We start from the raw sequence: 18333 nt of genomic DNA on the forward strand, positions 1-18333 counted from the left end.
GCAACTATTTTTCTGGAGTCAGTAACGTTTGAGATTAATTTTACATGACCAGAAATGTTGTGCTCTGGTGAGTTAGAACTGGGAGCTCATGACAGGAATCAGTGAGCTGGGCAAGTAGACAAGGATGGTTCAGCATCACTGCCTGTGGAGCTCACAGAAGATGTTGTGGATGCAGAGGGCAGGATGCAAGTGGATGCAAATCAGCCAGTTAGGTTGAATGTAATAGAAAGCCAGTGAAGGGAACGCTGATTTAGGGAGAGCTATTTTGTATTACTAGAGCCCAACTTATACACAACTGATTGTTTTTCTGCTACTCAAATACAATAGATTAGCTTTCTTAAATGTCCATGCCTGTTCTTGAAGAGTCTGCTCTAACAGGCCTGGCTGAGTAGCATGTAAGTCTTTTCCTTCTGGACCAATAATACTCTTGGACACAGGAATTTGAAATTGCTACCTACAGAATGTTCTTAGTTTCAGCTGGGTAGTGTCAGGGCAATGGTGGCGTGTCCTGTCTGAAATAAGTTACGTGTATGTGGAGAAAAAAAGATCTAGTTTTGGTGGAAAAGAGAGAAAATGAGAGCAGTGGAAGGAGGGAACGAAGGGGAAGGAAAGACAAAGAAAGAGAGTGGGGGGGGGGAAGGAGGGAAAGAGAGAGGGGGGAGGGAAAAAAAGGAATAGAAGAGTAGAGAAACCTGGGGCAGCCTGAGAAGGCACCAGACTCTTCTACAATTAATAAAAAATGACAGGTAAAATGAGGTGGCAGATAATGAAGCCTTTCACCCGCAGTCCCTCATAAAATTGGCAAACTTAGAACGGATCCTTCTTGCACTAAAATGAGCAGCTGACTTATACAGCATGTGACTTTGTAAATGCAGATATATCCTGGAAGAGTACCCTGTGCTGATGTGTCACAGTTTGCAGATTTAAGCCATATCTGCAAGTTCCTTGACCCTTCTCCTGTTGAGAAGTGAGGCTTATGTTCTACCTGCTCAAATCAGGGCATACTTGGGCTGGCCTCAATCCATAGAACATGGTAGAAGTGATGTGTGATTTCTGAAGCTTGGATACAAAAGGCCATGCATCTTCTCCTTAGTTCTTTCGGGTGCTCACTCTGGGAACAGCTGCAGTGAAAGAAGTCTGACTATTCTGAGACCACCATGCTGGGGAGGCCACATATGGGTTCTTTAGTCAACAGCTCCAGCTGAGCTCTCAAGCCAATAGCCAACGTCAACTCCAGCCGCAAGAATGAGCTGTCTTGAATGTCCAGTCTTTAAACAATGGCAGCCCCAGCCAACATCTGTCTGCATGTGCATGAGAACTCCAAGCAAGAACTTCTCAGCTGAGCCCTTCTCAAATTGCTGACCCACAAAACCATGAGCAAGAAGATAGGGGGTGGCTATTGACCACGCAACCAACACCCTCTGCCACAGACGACTTGACTAAAGAAAGCTACTCTTTCTTGCTACCACTGAAGATGGTCCAGTAGGCAGATGTTTTGGAGACCTCTTAGCTTGCTTGGTTATAACATTGGCTCAGAAGTTCAAGGATATATATATTTTTTTATAATTTAGTCTCCATGTGGATTAGCTAACACCTCTCATTTCTGTGCCACAAGTTGAACTCAGAATTCCCACTTGCCTTTTCACAAGATTCTAGCATGAATCACCATGTGTGGGGGCAGGGTGGGAGAATTGGTAAGAGTGCATGTGGGCCGGTGCAAAGTTGGGAAACTGCCCCTGGGAAAAACTCAGATAAATGCCTCATGACAGTGCTGGGAAAAGTCGGCACAGGGAGGCAGGAGAAAGGAGGGAAAGTCATGACGTAGTGGCAGAGGCGGTACTTGCTTGATTGTGTGCCAGCCACCTTGGTCTTCAGAAAAGTAGGAGTTCCAAATCCCCTCACACTTAAGCACATGACTTCTTTAAAACAGTCGTTTCCTTGGCGCCCAACCCTATCAGATCACAGCTCCAAGCTTGTTATTTCATGAACTTTTTCTGATTTATGGAATCAATTATGCTGTCTTTTAACGTACCATCTAAGAGCTCAATGTTAAATGGACTGCTGTCTAGATTTAGTCAACACGAAACAATTTATAGTTGAGAGATAAGGGTGTGCTATCTGTTCATTCTTCTAGATCTAGGCTCACATGTGCACACGTGTCTAGGAATCAGGCCAGCATGACCAATGAAGGGAGACTTTTCGCTGAGATTATGATGAACAAATGACCCAAGAGCCATGGCTGTTGAAGGCCATCCAATGGCTATGAAGAAGGTGATTTAATTTGTCAAATATTGCAGCCTTTTAAAAGAAACTCCAAAGTTGGATTTTTATGTAAAATCTGATTTTTCAATATTGGCAGTGGATTAGAATTTTTATAAAACACCCTGTGTGCCAAATCCAGCCTGTGACAGCAAGTTTGAATTCTTTCTGGATTCTTTAAGTTTTATTCCTGCATCAAGTTAGCTCACCAGAAAACAACTGATACCAAGGCTGTGTTAGCTTGACTCCTGGTAGAAATATTCATTGAGTTTATTTTAATATGATGTCCTTGATGTCTACCAAAGATCCATGTCTATTTTGCTATGCAACCCTTCTTATATAAAGATGTACATGGCAAATTTCTATTAGAAGTCAGTAGGAAAAAGAAGTCTCTTTCCAGATAAACTTGTGCACTTCCTCTCATCAGATAATTAGAACTGTGTAACTCATTATGTTTTCTCATTTGGCTTGACTTCTAAGAAGCTCCCAATTAAATATAGTGCTCATACAAACATACTCCATGTTTCTGGTAGTGTTAACTTTCACTTTTGTCTGATTCCGAAGAGTTTCTAAGCTTCCTTCGTATATGTATGATACCTGCTTCTCACCTGTTTTCACATTATTAAGAGATCAAAATCCTCTTTGGAATATGTGTAATATGTGTATATCATGTACACATATGTAACAGACCATATTTTATATGACATATAACATATTTACGAGTCCAGTACTCGTTTTCCTACTTCATAACAGTCCTCTGCTTTGCTTTTTAAAAAATAAATGCAGGGCGCCTGGGTGGCTCAGTTGGTTAAGCGACTGACTCTTGATTTTGGTTCAGATCATGATCTCAGGGTCATGGGATTGATTCCTGCATGGGGCCTGCATGCTGGGCATTCCACCTGGTTAAGATTCTCTCTCTTCCTCTCCCTTTGCCCTCCCCTGATGCTCATTCATGCTTGCTCTCTCTCTATCGGTCAGTCAATCAATCAATAAAATAAACACAACAAAATACTGAAGACCAAATACTTTGCCCAATCTGGCTATCTGTCTATTTGACTATTTTAGAGATACTCCTTAGTACATCTTAGGTACGCTTTTTTTTTTTTAAGGAACCACATCTCAAATATTAAATAGTTACAGACAATTTAAAAATATATATAAATCAAAATAATGTATAGTTTTATCACCAGTGACTATTACCATGAACAAATTTTATTTTCTTCCATATTCTTCCATGTATAAATATTTACTATAGATAATACGTACTATATTTACTATGTTATATATGTAATATATATTATATAAATGATATGAGATCATACTTTCAATATAACTTTGGAATAGGGTATTGCTTCTTAATATTACATTAAGCATTTTCCCGTGACGCTAAATGTTTTTAAATGTTTATACTTTAAATATACTTTAAAACATTATACTAAAAAATTCTTTAAAACATTTTTATAAAATTGTTATGTGAGTAAATTAATTTAACCCTTCTCCTATAGTTAGACATTTGAGTTATTTCCCACTTTTCAACATTTAAACACTGCTACTATGAATGTAAATATTTGTGTGCTTCTCATAATAGTCCGTAGGGTAAATTCCTAGAAGTAAGCTTATGGGGGCCAAAGGGCATGTCTTTATTTTTTTAAGATTTATTTATTTATTTGAGAGAGAGAGTGAAAGAGTGAGGGGGGAGGGGCAGAGGAAGAGGGAGAGAGAATTTCCAGCAGATTCCATAATGAGCATGGAGCCTGACATGGGGCTTGACCTCATGACCCTGAGATCATGACCTGGGCTGAAATCAAGAGTTGGATGCTTAACCGACTACACCACTCAGGTGCCCCAAAGGGCATGTCTTTAAAAAAAAAAATACTGGCAAATTACTTTCCATAATGACAGTATTAATTGAATTGGCACAAAAGGGTCCCTGTAACCTGACACCCTGTCAAAGACAAGATTATCACATTAAAAAATATTGTATTAATTTTATAGATGAAAAAATAGGGCCTTAGTATTTTATATGGCATCTCCTTGATTATAAATGACTTTTATTTGTTTGCTTTTCCTTTTTTGAGTCTTGGCATTTGTATTTCTACTTTTGCAAACTCTATCTTCACATCTTTGGCCCATTCTTGTATTACAGTGTTGGTTTTTTTCTTGTGCCTTAAAAAAAAAAGACATGTGGGCTAGACATTCCATGACTGTTCTACTTCTTTGGACTATCTGAAAAATCTTAAACTTCATACCGAATGTTTCCAGACTAAACTCCACTAGCCTCTTCCTTCCAATTATATACAGATCTGCAGTTTATTGAAAGGGAAATTCTAGTGCTTTGTAATAACTCTCGCTGTTGTTTGCCAAAGTTCAGTTCCACAAATTGATGGACACTGAGATGAGATCCACCCTTTTGTTCACGCCCTCTGACACAATCAGAACTTTGATTCCCCCTTGCAGCAGAGCTGAATGCCGCTGCATGCAAGACATCCCATTCGCCATCAATTCGGTTTTCCATGTGGGGCTTTCCTGATGGGGCTTTCTTGATTCTTACTCATTCTTTTCTTTCCTGGCCACCCCAACCCCCTCCTTCTCTCCTTCTTCTAATAATTTAGAGCTCTCTTTCCAGAAATATCAACCAGGCGGGTACAGTTTTGCAGTGCTTCCTACTCCAGTGACGTAAAACACCCACAGAAATTTTCTGCTAATCCTGTGAGTAAAATAAACAACAGTATGTCAGAAATGTTCTTGAGGCCAGAGCGTGCAAGTCCAAACGCACACCCACCAGTAGCGAGCCCGTCACTGTGGTGTGCACGTTCTGGAGAGCCAGCGAGACAGCTTGTGCTTAAACCTCATATATGCCATTATTTAAAGAAATCAAAGATACTTGTTTTGGTTTGGGGGCTGAAATTTATGCCTCAAAATAGTTCCAGTTTTTTTCAGAATTCAGCATTGCCAAAGAAGCAATTTGTAAGCAGGAGGAGGGAAACAGGGCACGGTTTCCTTTCAACTCCATTATGTGCACATTAGGTTTTGTTATTGTGTTTACATAAGGCATTTCTTTTGAAACACTGTATATTTGGTAGAAATAGGAAAAGCAAACATATTTAGGTCTCATCACTGTCTCTGTTTAGCTTTGGGAGAGACATGAAGGGGCACAGAGTTTGTCAGGGTTTTTGCTGAGCTGGCCTCCATGCGAGGAGTGTGGGTAAGAGCTCTGGACAGAAAGCTCCAACAGGCAAATCCTTGTGGGCCTTTCTGGCCAGATGGAGGTCTTGTGAAGAAGTCGGTTTTACTGATTCAGTGCCCTGAGAGCCATGCAAGTGGAAACAAGTAAGATGACTGGAATCCACTCTCTCCCTCTGATTCCATGAATATTGCTGTGCATAACCCACCCTAGCGCCATCTTACACTTCCCTTCCACCTTCCAGAGCTAAGGGGCTCCTAGGAGCTCATATCTCAGCCACTGACTTGACCCAACACATGCTTTTTAAGAATCCAAGACAGAGGAAGGAACAAACCACTCCGGTTATAGAAAGGAGCATTTCAGAGTTCCCTGAAATAACCCCAGATTGCAGGCTCCTCAGCAGCATGGGTGAATCAGCATTGAGGGTGGGCCTAGGAGAGGAAGGTGAGGACAGGCTGACAGATACTGTGTTCAGGGGTCTTCTCTGAGCCGCTCGTGTTCAGGTTCATCATTTCTATTGGGCATCTGTTGATCTGAACTCCCGGTTGAAAGCGACTGAACCAAAATCCACACATCAAGACAATACACTCAAATGAGTTTAAAGGATTAAAAATAATTTGTTTTTTTTTGTTTTTGTTTTTGTTTTTTGTCTGAGAGACAGCGCATGAGCACAAGTAGGAGAGGGGCAGAGGGAGAAGGAGAAGCAGGCTTCCCACTAAGCAGGGAGACCAACATGGGGCTCGATCCCGGGACCCTGGTATCATGACCTGAGCCGAAGGCAGATGCTTAACCGACTGGGCCACCCAAACGCCCCCCAAATAATTAATCAGTTAATGTAACTGAACTGAACAGTCCAAAGGTAGGGGTAGTTTCTGACATGACTGGAATCAGAAGCTTAAACATGATTTAATTTTAGCTCCATCTCTTTGAAATTCATTCCCCAGGGTGAGGATGATGGGCTGGGGCTGTTTAAGACCCCCAGCCTCTACAGCTCTGTAGCCTCAGCAGGAAAAGTACATCTTTCACCAAGAGAGAAAGATGAGGAGGACTGGGGAAAAGGGAAGGTGGGCCAGCTTGGATCAGCTGTCTGACCTTTAACCAAATGGAAAAGATCTACGTACTGGATTACATGTCCATTCCTAAGTAGGGGAATAGGGTCCCCCCAGGAACGAGAAGTTTCTATTGTCAGGAAGAGAGGACTCTGTTGATAGAAGAACCAAGGCCATCATAATCCACTTCCTCATGGTGTGGTAGCAAAGGCACTGGGCTTACAGCCAGGCCTGTCCTACTTTGGCACCATCGTTTTGTCACCTTGGGTAAGACAGGTCTCCAAGCTTCAGATCCCTTAGCTGTTCTGTGGGGACAAGAATATGCATATGTTCACTTCAGGGAGACCACTGTGTGAAGGATCCAGAGACAATAAGAATGTAAGGGGTGATTTCTATTATCTCTTTCTGGTCCCTGAAGCTTTCCATTGCAGATCATCTGTTTACTCATGTCTAGAACACAATTTAATTTCTGAAGTTCTAAAAGGGAAGGTCATTGCTTAACGTTCAAACTAACCAGCTGACTTCCACCTACCCAGGTGTTCAGGCGGTGCATCTGTCTTGCACCTGCTTCACCCAAGTGATGCAAAGAAGAGCGTGTTGGTTTCGGCTTCCTAATCGTGATCATCAGGACAGTGAGGGGCCCCTCTCTGACGCAGCTTCACTCTGAAGCGTTGGGTTTCTATTTGAGGACTTTTTTAGAAACTGTCTTTGACTTCCGAAAACCAAAGCATTTGAAATATTCATCTTTTTTATCCCTAAAAATGGAATAGGAGGACTGGCACCTCTCCTAAAGCCCCAGCCACACCTGCTGTTTATCCTGCTCTCACGCAGTGATGACTCTCCCTAGAGTTCGTGGCATTTCCTTTGACACATCAAAGTGAAACTCCTAGAAGACAGAAACAACAGGTCTATTGTTAGAGGAAGAGTAAGTGCTCCGTTTCAAGGCAAAAGCGAAAACACCAGGTTGAATTTTTTTTTGAAGTCCTAGTACTTTGAGTGTTTAGATTTGGGGGATAGGGACAAGTGAATGGATATTGGTGAAAGTGCAAGCTGTCATTCTTGCAAAGCCATCCCCTTGGAAAAGGACAACATTATAGAAATATCTCAAAGAGAAAACAGACCAACTGAATTCCAAAGAGGTTTTCCCCAAGGAATAACTTGTCTCCATATCAAGCTGGTCACCAGACTCCCCATACTCTGGATTTTACACTTAAGAGAATCCTCTCCTTTTTCTTCCCCTCTGCCTTAGTTCATCTCCTACCTGGATGGTCTCTCCTAATTCATATTTTTTTCTTTGAGAGGGGGGGGAGAGAGAGACAGTGTGTGTAAGCACGCATGTGGGGGAGGGGTGCAGAGAGAGAAGGGGAGAGAAAGAATCTTAAGCAGACTTCCTGCTGAGCACAGAGCCCTAGGTGAGGCTCAATCTTAGGACCCTGAGATCATGACCTAAGCCAAAATCAAGAGTCGGATGCTTAACCCACTGAGCCACCCAGGCATCCCTCTCCTAACTCATTTCTAATGGCTTCTCTTTTCTAATCTGTCTTCCCTCCAAACTTCTTCCCTCTCAGCCTTATCCACCTAAGGCCTTTAACCGTGATATATTTAGGGGCCAATTCATTAACTCTTTGTGGCTTGGTTTTCTTAGTAGTTAGGTTAAAGGGTCATGTGAGGATTATGTGAGTTAATAGAGGTAAAGTGCTTAAAATTGTGTCAGGCACATAGGAAGATCTAAGTGTTGGCTGTGTAAGTATAAGATTATTACCCAATTCTTGTAGACTGTAGCTTTAAACCCTTCACAATCTTCTGGTCAGGGAAGAAGTAGCTCTTGTGCCTGGCACGCATCTCCTCATGCTCCGCTCCTTGCTATGGCCCCAGTTCCCCTTCCACCCTTCTCCCTCATGCACTCTGTCCTCCAGCCACACTTGGGCACTAGGCGTGTTTCACCCATGTGGTTTCTTCTACTGTCCCTCTGTGACTACTTGTGGGACTCCTCATTTTTCAGGGCTGTGCACCAGTGAAACCTCCTTTAGGCTTCTCCAGGGATGACTTCAAGATGTCTTTTTCGGGGGGGGGGGGGTGCTTTCTTCCATTGTAGCACGTATTCTGCCACGCTTAAAAATAATAGAAATAACTACTGCTTTTTGGATATCTAGACTGTGCCAGGGACTTTATATACATCATTTCATTTAATTCTTACAACAAAAACATTGTTTATGGACAAGGAAACTAAATTTCACAGAGCTGAAGTTGCTCACTCAAGGACTCCTTGGTGCCAGGGTTGACACTGTGGTTTGATTCTGGAATCCATAGTCGTTTGACTACATGCCATGCTCTTTTAAGTGTGGTTATTAATTTCCTGTCCTCTCTCCCTCTGAGCTGCTTCAGGGCCATGAACGGCGTTCTCAAGTGCTCCCTCACTGTTCCTGGAGGAATCTGTGCCCAGTAAAAGTCCCTAAGCACAAGGCATCCTTGACTCAGACAGTCCTCCTTATCCTCCTCCACTGCCAGATGGGGACCAACACTCTCATTTGCTTTCTTCCATTTCTGATCACTAACTGGAGTTTTCTTCTATGTCAATGACTCTTATACCTGACTTCTGACACTGATTCTCTAGAAGTCATGCTTTTCCAGTTCCTATTTGGGAATAGAGGAATCACCACTAGCTGCACATATTGGAGTCCTGAGTCCATTCTGACTGAAGTGGCTCCCTGGGTGCCACTGCACACCTCTGGCTAATGTCCTTGCCTCCTGCTCCCTGAGGAGAAGGGAATCGACAGCAGACTTCTTGAGGGAGCAATTGCACCTTGGATGCACAGGGTGGAGCCCAGGATTTGGCGCACAGTAGATAATAAATAATGGTTGAATAAATGAATGATTGTAAGATGCAGTGATAACCTATCAATAGAATATATTAAGTGGAAATTGAAGTCAAGGAATTGTCCTTCAGAAAGGCAAAGAAATGGCTGATTTTCTATTTTGAACCTAATGAGAACCTCATTAGTGATGTCACATGGTGGGGGGGGTGCAGAGGATCTGGATAATGGTTGTTTGATGAATGGATTGAGACCCCTGCTAGGGCCATCATCTGCCTGTGTGCTAATCAAGACGGTGGTGATTGCTCCATCTAGCCACACTTGAGCTGGAGGACCTCCCCTTCTGATAAACCTTTTCTCAATTATTCATTTACTCTTCAGCCCTTTGAAATTTAATAACTTTTCTGATTTGTATCAATTCTTTTATATTTATTTATTTTTTATTATGTTCAGTTAGCCAGCATATAGTACATCACAAGTTTTAGATGTAGTGTTCAATAATTCGTTAGCTGCGTATAACACCCAGTGCTCATCACCACACGTGCCCTCCTTAATAAACATACATACAATGGAGTATTACTCAGCCATCAGAAAGGATGAATACCCACCATTTGCATCGACATGGATGGAACTGCAGGGGATTCTGTGAAGAGAAATAAGTCAAGCAGAGAAAAACAATTATCATACGGTTTCACTCATATGTGGACCATAAGGAATAGAGCACAGGACCATAGGGGAAGGGAGGGAAAACTGAATGGGAAGAAATCAGAGAGGGAGACAAACCATGAGAGACTCTGGACTCGAAAACAAACTGAGTGATGATTTGTATCAATTCTAAAGTTAACAGAATATATCTTCCTCAAGGAAATGAGATAATAAACGGAAAATACTTTCACACAGAATCTGGCACATATAGTAAGGCTTATTATTTTTGCTTTGTTTTTCCTTTCCTTTCTTTACTGAAAACATGCTGTGAATACCAGTTATGTATGATCCTTGAGAACACTTGTTGCAAAAATCGATTCTTCTTTATAGCTAGTCAGTCTTCTAAGAAGGAAAGTAGAACAAAAAGGAGGAGGAAGTCAGGTGACATTTTAAAAGAATTACACACTAACAATAAATCAAATCTGTGTGAAAGCCAAATGTGTCCCCAAAGAAGATAATGCGTTTTTGTCCCTAGAGCCTCTATGGAAACCTTGACATCTTCCGACTTTACAGAGGAAAGGAAACCTCCTGGTATTAATTTATCCGAAGTCTTTAGATGTTTGATCTTGTCTAGAGGAGGGGCTCTGTTGCAGATGAAGATGTGCATTTGATCCCTTGTGCCTACCTCCCATGTCTCTGTGGTCTTACAAACTTTTCTCAACCCTGTCCAGTTCCACCTAGAACTTTTTCCAAAGCTGACATCCTTAGGGCCTCACAGTCCCCTCACAAACTGTCCACCTCACCAGTCCCGAAGCATTTCCCTTTCAGCCTGTGAAAGAGCGAGTACTTGTCCCAGCCAGCTATCTTCTTGGATTAGTGTTTCCAGACCTTTCCAAGCTCCAGGGAACTTGGCAAGATTGTTTGGCAGCTCCCTAAACTTACTAGAAATACCAGAAGCCCACAGTTTGCATAATGCTAATTGAGTTTTCAGCTCAGTCTCCAAATCCTTACAGTGTTTAGAAGATGGAGTAATTTGGGATATGTCCTCTATAGAGGAGACTGACCAGAGAAGAGCCCAATCCCAACTCTCTCAAAAACCAAGGCTGTGGAATTCACAAACAGCCCTGGCCAGAACCCTTCAAGGAGTGATCTCTTTTTAACGGTGTGTCTTCACTCGCAGTGAGAATCCTCCGAGCCTCACATCACCTTTTAGTATCACTTCCTGAGGCGCCTCTATTGATTTTTCTCCTTCTGCCTTGCGAGTGTTTGCTTTTCACTGAGCCGCCACACTCAGTAGGTGTGGTGATACTCTGCTATTCTGCCACACCTCAGGGGTGTGGCGAGACGGGTGCTGGAGACAAGTGGCTTCTCCCACCCAAGGTGTGGTGATGTCGCCTATTCTTACCACGTCTTGGAGTCTTTTATTAATCTCGCACTATAAGTCATCCATAAAAGAAAACATGTTGGTCTGGTGCTTTAAATCCCTCCTTTGACAAGCTTTAAAATATTGGTTACTGCCGTGGGGCTCATATTATACATCAAGGGTCAAGGCTTGCCTTTAAAAATGTGTATGCTAATTACCGTAATATCTTCTAAGAAAGAAAATGCCAAGTGAGGAGACTGAAGTGGAATGGGAGACACTGGGCTTTTCCCTTCATTTTAGAAATTCACCTATTTAGAGAGGGTACAAATTAGGGCACAAATTTACTCAATGTTCCCTAAAACTTTGTGTTTAAGAAAATCTTTCAGTAGTTAATATTTTTTTCTAATTTAGCACTTCTGAAGAGTAGGTACTAATTCCTGGCTTCCAGCCATGCTGGAGCACCAGTCCCCTTCCCTGAGCTCTGGAGTTTCGGTGCCCACATAGAAGGGATCACTGTTGATTCAGTGTAGTCAGGCCTTGGCAAAAGGCTCTGGGCCAGAGAGGTGGGTGGACAGTGACCCAGCCTAATCCTTAAAGGAGTGCCAGGGGAGCAGCCAGTCCTACTGACAGGAACTTCATGGCCTCTGATGGTGCCTAGTATGGAGTTAATTAGTTTTCAAGGGAAAGAAAAATAAAGGTAACATCAGTTTCTTTCTTGGAGTGCTTTTGGTTTTATTTAAGAGTCAAAACTAGCATGAGAATTCATCAAAGTTTAATGGTAAGTCATGTGGCACGGAGCATAAGTTCAATGGACACACAGAGAAGGTAGACTTAAGGATGGACTAGAATGGCTGGGGAAGGCTTCTTGAAGGAACAAGGACTGGCACTAGGCCCAGACAATGGATACAGTTTGGGAAGGTCCTGTATGGGGATTTTTATAAGGTTCAATTTGTATAAATCACTCTACAATAAACATTGTTTGAGATGTTGGGAGACGTCGAAAAAACAAAGCCAGGTTCCCAGTTTTCACATACTTGAGTTCTTTCCAGTGCTGCTTGTGGGAAGTAATTTACAGAGCACACAACTCAGTTTAGGAGTAAAGTATAGTACTGTATTAATAAGAAAACATTTGTAAATTATTAGTGGGAGACTGGTTGGTGGAAATTCAGATAAATGATCTCAGTCAGGTAGGAGTAATCAGATGAGGATTAATTTTTTTCAGTCAAAGAATCCCCTAAAACAGGAATTGGCAAAAGGCAGTCCTAGGACCCAATCAAACCCCTTGCTTTTTGTATGGCCTGAGAGTGATTTTTATATTTTTACATGGTTTACAAAATCAAAAGAATAATATTTCACAAAAGGTGAAAAGTTCTTGAAATTTCAAACATCAGCGTTCATAAATGATGTGTTGTCGGAACACAGCCACGCACATTTGTTTAGTATCACCTGTGACGGCTTATGTGCTCCAATAGCCAAGCTGAGGAGCTGTGGCAGAAACCCTGTGTGGCACTTGCCTATGTGGCACTTGCATTGTTTTGCACCGCCACTCCGTGCAGTGAAAGTTGCAGGGACGTGATTATAAACTGACAGTGTTCTGGGCACCACGTGGATCACCTGTAGGTGTGAAAAGACATTTTCAGAAATGACTGGGTTAAACTCTTATTCCAAAAACTAAGGACATACTGTATGGTGACTAATATAACATAATAAAAAATTATTATTTAAAAAAACCCTCTTATTCCAGATCAGCATTAACAGATGAATACTTGCAACCAATTTGGATCATAAGAAATACCAATTTTAGCCCCTATTAAGGAAATAGCCCCCCCCAAGAATTTCATTATTCTTATTAGTAGGCCTATATTATAAAAAACTATACTCAGTTATTATTATATTCTGAGTTTGCCCACAAAGTTGCAAAAATTTGTTTTCACTCTTGCTGTACAGGGGATACATTCAAAGACCCCCTCCCCCAATGGATGCCTGAAGTCACAGATAGTCCCGAACCCTATGCATACTATGATTTTTCTATACCTACATACCTATGGTAAAGTTTAATTTATAAATTAGGCCCAGTAATAGATTAACAACAATAACTACTAGTAAAATAGGACAATTATAACAATATACTACAATAAAAGTCATGTGAATGTGGTCTCTTTTGCTCTTTCTCAAAATATTGTACTGTGTTCACCCTTCTTCTTGTGATGATATGAGATGATCAAACACCTACATGATAAGATGAAGTGAAAGACGTAGGCCTTGTGACCTAGCATCACAATACAGCTGTGGGAAGCTTATCTACTTCCAGCCAGTGGTTGATGGTGGGTAACTGAATCCATGGATAGTGGGGGACTACTGGAGAAGTATCCACATAATATCCTTGATTTTGCCTCTTGGCCCACAAATCCTAAAATATTTATTATCTGGTTCACAGGGAAAGTTTGTTGACTCCTGGTCTACAATAAGAGTTTACACCTAAGATCTGTTTGAGGTTTTATTGTGGTTTATATGGGTTTATTTATTTCCTCTACCTTCTCAGACGGTCTGTACAATTTTATGAGGTAGTTAAAAGAGATACCATTATCTTTATTTTATGTAGCAATTTTTCAAGTTGAGAGAAGTCAATAGGTATGTCCTGTTACTCGAGTAGCCCTCTTTGTTTCATAAATGTACATTAAATAACCACAGCCATCGCTTGGGGGTAAAATATTGTGGTGCTTTGAAGGTGATCCAGGTGCCTGCTATAGTAAGTTTGTCTTTAGAGGATGAGGTGAACTGATATCCCCGGTAAGAAAAGGGTCTTTACTTTGGGTGAGAGGAAGAATCAGGACCATAACTCCTGCTCCTAGAGATTCAAGGTCTGGGAACCTAATATGGTGGGTGCATAATGATGCAGAAGTTCCAGCATTTGGCCTGACTGAATACGGATGTTCATTTTGACCCAGTGTTATGTGTTAAATTACATTCTGCCAACAGGTGTTAAAGTCCTAACCTGTGTCTGTGAATGTGACCTTACTGGAAATAGTCTTTATAAAAATAAAAAAGGTAAAAGGATGTTGTTAGGGTGGGCCCTAATCCAGTAAGATCGGTATCCTTCTAGAAGGGGGGATTTGGACACAGAGACAGATATGTAGAGGGAAGACAGTGTGGAGACACAGGGACCATGCCATCTAAAAGCCAAGGAGTGCCTGAAGCCACCAGAAGCTAGGTGAGAGGCCTGGAACAGAACCTCCCTCACGCCCCTCAGAAGGAACCAGCATGGCCAACATCTTGATCTCGGACATGTAGCCTCCAGATCCGTGAGACAAGACGTTTCTATCGTTTAAGCCACCCAGTTTGTGATGCTTTGTTACAACAGTCCTGGGAAACTCATAGACCCACAGCCTCCCTAGCACTATGGGCATGCTTTGGGGACAGTATGTGACAGTAAACTGAAGAGCTTAGCAGTGAAGACTTGACTGAGTCCTGCCCCTGGGCTGGGCAGTCCTGACTCAGTTGGCAAGAATGACCAGTCAGAATGTACAGGAACAGAGAGCAAGGCACACAGAGCTTCCGTGTTACACTGAGAGGCAACATTTGTTGTGACCTGGTCAGACTCTGAATCTCTGAACTGTTTGGGGTCCACACATGCCCCTGGACTTCGAAATAATTTCCTGGATCTTGCTCAAGAGGAAGTTACCAGATGGCTGGTGAGCAGAACAGGTTCAATCTTAAATAATTTTTTTTAAAAAAAGATGTTACCCCCCTTTGTTTTCCGGTTTGGGAAATAGCTTGTCCAGTTAAATCTATAAGTAGGGATTATCTACATGCTAGTTCTGAGATGGTGTAGGCAGCAGGACCATAAAGGAGTAGCAACAAACAAAAACACAGATGTTGGGATCTGACCCAGTCCCGGCTCACCGCACCACACTGTGATCAGTTATAGGCTTTTTGCTGACTTACACATGGTCACAAAGATGATCTCCATCAAAAGACTTCATTTTAATGAATTTTGCTAAGAATTACAATATTATTTACAGAAATGTATTCACTTGGGAAAGGTTTAAGCATTTCAAAGCCTATTCACAATTCAAACCACTTATTCACCAACTTAGTTCATTTTATTAGAACTTATTAAATTTCTCCTGAGCACAGTTAGTGTTGACAAGCAATAAATACGGCTATTTGTTGTTTCTCACCATTTTATCCTCAAACTTGAATTTCTCAGCATTACATGGAGAGATGCTTTTTGGTGGGCCTTCTACAGAAGTGAGTACATGGGTCTCTCTACGTTCCTCCACCCTGTTTTCTCACGAAGTCAATCACCAGAGAGTGTCCACCTCCATATTTGGAATGACTTTTAAAATACTGAAATGTCATTTCAGTTAGCCATAATATATTCACCAAGTATTTATGAATAAATTTTCTTTTGAGCTACTCTTGAATGGCACTCTAGGTTGAATGACAACTCAGTTGTGAATAAATTTTCAAATTTCTCCTGTGTATTTGAACACATTCTGGGAATCCCTTCTGTTTGAAACACCAAAAGTAGCAAGACATATTAGCAGTATTTTTGAAAGCACAGAGTTGAAGCTGGAGTGAATGTGACCCAGAATGTGTTGTTGGCTACACAGGACCATCTACGTTTAGGAGAATAAGCAACCCCAGGACGATACGAGCTTTAAGTTCATCATGTCTTGTCATCACAAAATAAAGGTAGTGAGAGTCTAATACTTGCTTCCTCCAGGCCAAGTTGGAGCAGTGACCTGTCTGGTATTAGGTAATGGCTTAGTTGAGCTTGTCATTGATGTTTCCTTCTCTGATTTCCCCCCTCCTTTCCTCTTGCCTCTTGTACTATGACTGACTGAAGGGAAAAGCAGGGGAAAGGGGGCAGGGGCAGGCGGACCCTCATTAAAGGTGACACATAGCAGAAGAAGAGGAGAGTGTCATGGCGTCAACTAATGCATGATGCAGAGGTTAATGGGCACGCCCTATGTGGGTGGTGAAGCAAACAGCTTCAATTAATGAAACAAGAAGTACCCAGCTCAAATTGGAGAGGTGGTATTGCAGAGGGAAACAAGACTCCAGGAGATGGAGATCACATTCCTGGCTTCAACTTGCTCAAGAAGCTCTTGAATGCATCCCTTCACAATTTGGGCTTTCATTTCTTGTGGGAAACTGAAGAACATGGGTTTGGAGTTTCCCGGAGATTCTTGTGTGTACCTGGTGATTGTGTCTGAGAGGATGAGTGTGAGTATATGTGCGCTTCATGTTGCGTGTTGGGGGAGGAGGTGGCAATGAGCAGAGCAGTGGGTTCAAGCTCATTTTTCTAGAGATAATAGTCAAAATTTTTGGATTTCAGACCATTCGCCTGGCACTGGCAATTCATATTGCACTTGAGTCTGAAGAGAGTCTGGAGGCAGAATTTCTTTTTTTTCGGGGGACCTTAGTCTTTCTATTAAGATTTTCAACTGGTTGGAGAGGGTCTGCCCACGTTAATGTGGATTATTTCATATAGTCTGTACTGTAATCTCACAGAATAAAGAGCATTGTTGCCATTTCACAGATAAGGAACTGAGGCTTAACAGAATGTATCAAACAGAATCAGTAGGATGTGTGTGTGTGTGTGTGTGTGTGTGTGTGTGTGTGTGTGTGTGTGTGTATTTTAAGGAATTGGTTCACATAATTATGGGGGCTGACAAGTCTGAAATCTGCAGGGCTGAGATACAGGGAAGAGTTGATGCTACAGCTTGACTGAGAAGACAGAATGGAGGCAGAGTTTATTCTTTCTCGGGGAACTCAGTCTTCCTCTGAAGGTCTTCAACTGATTGGATGAGGACCACCCAGATTAGGTGGGGGGAGGATAATCTGCTTTAATCAAAGTCTACTGTTATAAATGTTAATCACATCTAAAAAATACCTTCAGAGCAATATCTAGACTTGTGTTTGACCCAATAGACGGACACTATGGCCTAGCCAACTTGACACATAAAATTAACCCTCACAGAGAAGTAAAGCCCATGTTACACGACAGTAAAATAGAACCAAGGTTTGAATTCAGGCAGCCTGACATCACAGTCTGTGGCCTTCTCACCTAGGCTGGTTGCTGGCGTGGCTGTGTGCAAATGTCCCAGTGTGTCTCCTCCCAGAAGTCTCAGCAGAAAAAAATGACCATGCTGTTTCTGCTCTACTCACTTCCTAGGAGGGTAGTGACCCCAGGGGATAATGTATCCAAAAGCTCTTAGCATGGTGTGAATAAATATCAGTAGTACTAAAAATATGGGGTCATTTCTTCCCCCTGCTCCCATTTAAAATTTCTTTGGGAAAGTAAATCAGCAAAACCCTTTTTAGAGGGCAGTTTGAAATTTTCTTCTAAAATAAAAATGTGAACTCCTTATGATCTTACAGTCCCACTTCTAGGAATCTTATTTTATAAACAGACAAAGACATAATTATAAAGATGCTATTACAACATTGCTTCAAAGGCAAAAAAAAAGTTGGAAACACTATAAGGTGCCCAATAGTAAGGGAACATGTAACAAAATAATGATAAATCCATACTATGAGCTACAATAAGGTTATTAAAAAGAATGAGAGGCTGCTATAGGGAACACTTCAAAATGTTTAGGATATATTAAACAATAAGAACAATATGTCACATTATATGTTGGAATGGCCCCATTTTTTAAAAGAAAGAAAACTCTATGTATATATTGATAAACATAGAAAAATGTCAATGTATATATACTATACTGGTCCCCCCTCTGAGTGAGATAAGAAGGGAGGAAGGAGACCTATCTCTTTGGCCATGATCTGAATATGTTACAATGAAGTTTCCATTTGTTTAGGTAGTTAGTTTGTTACTAATTTACTTTTGAAATACTTCAAACGAAGATGCAAAGATTAACATTTGGCCTTAGACTATTTTTTTTTTAAATATTGGGTTTATTGCTCTCCCCTACCCCCAATTAGGGGTCTGTACTAATTTTCATACCTTTGCTAAAGCATGTACCCAGAGGAAAATAAGAAGGGGGGTCT

The sequence above is a fragment of the Ursus arctos genome, unplaced genomic scaffold, assembly GCF_023065955.2.
Source record: "Ursus arctos isolate Adak ecotype North America unplaced genomic scaffold, UrsArc2.0 scaffold_13, whole genome shotgun sequence".
NCBI lineage: Eukaryota > Metazoa > Chordata > Mammalia > Carnivora > Ursidae > Ursus > Ursus arctos.